Raw genomic sequence first — 3,019 nt, 5'->3', positions numbered from 1 at the left:
TTTATGATATGTAGTGTGTGTCTGTGTGGATCAAGGACCGTGTTTCTTTAAACGTATTCTCATGGACGTTAGCTGTACTGTGGGTTTCTGTGAAGTGAATTTTATTTTTCGCTGACTAGTGTGGCCAGATTTAGCAAATAAAAATGCAGGAAGCCCAGTTTAAATTTGAATTCCAGGTAAATGAGAAATAATTTTTTAGCATAAGCCCCACGCAATATTTGGAACACATTTATACTAACAAATTATTCACTGTTTATTTGAAATTCAAAATTATCTGGGCTTTGTGTATTTTATCTGGCAACCCTATCATTGACTTCTTTGATAAAAATTAGTGTTTCAAATTTTAATTGAAAAATTTTGATGAGAAAAAGGGTAAAATGGCAGCCAGCCCCATCTACATGAAATGGCTTCAGGAAAGTCACTTGCTAACTTTCTAGGATCCTCTTAACTCCAGAATTGTTTCCCTGTCATGAGTTATTGTCTCCTCTCCTTTCCTGGACCACTGAACCTTCTCCTACATCCAAGCTCCCTAATTTTTCCACCCAAACTATCTCTAACTCAGCTAAATGATTCCCTTGTTTGGGAGCACTTAAGTCACCAAGAGAGCCAGGCCACGGGAGGTAATTCATCAGCTGGAGCTGCCCTCAAGCACACTGGCTGTGCACTGTACTAATACATTATTGAATTTGAAGATTTGTATTCTATAAAAGTTATTCATGTCCCATCCTATCAACTGTACAATATCAGCACTTACAGAAGAATAAAGATGATATAGCAACTAACAAATCCTACTGAACCCTCTATCTGCAGCCACTGCATTAAGAACTATAAAACTAGGATGCAAAGATATTTTGCCTGTTCACAAAGGCTTCTGTATTAGTCCATTCTCACACTACTATAAAGAACTGCCTGAGACTTGGTAATTTACAAAGGAAGAGGTTTAGTTGACTCAGTTCCGCATGGCTGGAGAGGCCTCAGGAAACTTACAATCATGGCAGAAGGGGAAGTAAACACATCCTCTTCACATGATAGCAGGAAGGAGAAGTGCCACACAAAGAGGGAAAAGCCATCAGATTTTGTGAGAACTCACTCACTATCATGAGAATAGCAGCATGGAGGTAATGGGAACGTGGGGATTATGGGAACTACAATTCAAGGTGAGATTTAGGTGGTGACACAGCCAAACCATATCAGCTCCTTTTCTAATTCAGATACAGATAATTAGTTTAGAACACAATAAGCTAATTTCACTAAAGAAGAAATAAAAAAAATTGAGGGTATGTCAGGAGGTGAGTTTTGGAAAACTGAAGCCCAAATTCACATAAGAAAGAGGGAAGGCAATTTATTAGGTGTTGCTCTCACACCAGCCCTGAGAGGTTGCATCATTTTTATTCCCTTAAACAGACAAGAAAAGTGCCAACCAGAGTTGTTGATAGTATAGTCGGCCCTCCAGAGCCATGGTTTCTGCATCTGTGGATTCAATGTGAATGGAAAATACTTTTTAAAACATTGCATCTTGGGAAGCTGAGGCAGGAGGACAGCTTGAGCCCAGGAGTTTGAAGTTGCAGTGAGCTATGCACCACAGCACTCTATCCTAGGCAACACAGCGAAACCTTGCCTTAAAATGAAAAAAAATTGTGGGTGCTATGGGTTGGTGGGCTAGTGGGATGGCAGAATGAGGAAAGGACCCCACTTTGAGGAAGAAAATGAAGAAATTTGAGGAGGTGCAAAACGTGGACAGGGTAAAAGAAAGATACTTTTTTCTAAAGAATTGTGATGTATGATGTATGGCTTTGGGGATGACCAGAATCCTGATACTGAGTCAGTGGATATTCTTGAAGATCTTGTCATAGAGTTTATCACTGAAATGACTCACAAGGCAATGTCCTTTGGAAGACAAGGTCGATACAAGTTGAAGATACTGTCTTTTTGATTCAAAGGGACCTAAGGAAGTTTGCCAGGATTAAAGACTTGCTTACTATGAATGAGGAATTGAAACAAGCTAGAAAAGTGTTTGATGAAGCAAACTATGGATCTTGATACTTTTTGTAGTTTCTGAAAATTACCAACTGGGGAAATCATATATAATAATTGTATATTTTCTTTTTTAAAAAAATAATTGTATATTTTCTAAAGTAAGGTTCTGATATCTAGCCATGTAAATGAAAGATGGAGAAACACAGTTTTCACCCTTTATTTTTATGCCTTTGATTTTAGAGTGATATTGGTGCATTTAATTGCCTGCCTTTGTATTACCATACTTGAATTACTTACTGGGTTTTAATAACCATGCATAAGTCAAAGTACCTTGCAAACCATGCAGTTTCTTCTGACTTTTGTCTGTCTAAAGAATAAAGTATTATTTATGGGTTAGGTATGTTTATGCTTTTGTAAGCTAGACTGTAGTTATTTAATATGTGAAATCTAAATGGCATTTTTGACTCGACACCTCAGCCATGTTCTTCATGTATTTGGAAGTTTTTAGACAACTAGTTGTCTGGTTTATTGTGAAAGATTATTAAGATAATTATTATTAAAGATAATGAACTGGATTGGGTGTGATGGCCCACGCCTGTAATCCCAGCACTTTGGGAGGCTGAGGCAGGCAGATCACCTGAGGTCAGGAGTTTGAGATCAGCCTGGCCAACAAGGTGAAACCCCATCTCTACTAAAATTAAAAAATTAGCTGGTTGTAGAGGCATGCACTTGTAGTCCCAGCTACTCAGGAGGCTGAGGCAGGAGAATCGCTTTAACCCGGGAGGCGGAGGTTGCAGTGAGCCGAGATCAAGCCACTGCACTTCAGCCTGGTGACAGAGTGAAACTTCATCTCAAAAAAAAAAAAAAAAAAGCCAGCCGTGGTGGCAAGTGCTTGTAATCCCGGCTATTTGGGAGGCTGAGGCAGAAGAATTGCTGGAACTGGGGAGGCGGAGATTGCAGTGAGCCGAGAGGACGCCACTGTACTCCAATCTGGGCAATAGAGCGTGACTCTGTCTCAGAAAAATAAATACAGACAATGAAC

At 39.4% G+C, this 3,019-nt stretch overlaps 1 pseudogene; it reads left to right on the top strand.

Annotated features, from left to right (window-relative positions):
* The first annotated feature begins 1,675 nt into the window (after window positions 1-1,675).
* On the top strand, window positions 1,676-2,330 carry LOC116534693 (annotated as a pseudogene).
* The last annotated feature ends 689 nt before the right edge of the window (window positions 2,331-3,019 follow it).

Source organism: Sapajus apella, unplaced genomic scaffold, assembly GCF_009761245.1.
Source record: "Sapajus apella isolate SASKATOON/1434 unplaced genomic scaffold, GSC_monkey_1.0 scaffold89, whole genome shotgun sequence".
NCBI lineage: Eukaryota > Metazoa > Chordata > Mammalia > Primates > Cebidae > Sapajus > Sapajus apella.
Note: the sequence above shows the minus strand (reverse complement) of the source record. Positions and strands in the feature narration are given on the sequence as shown.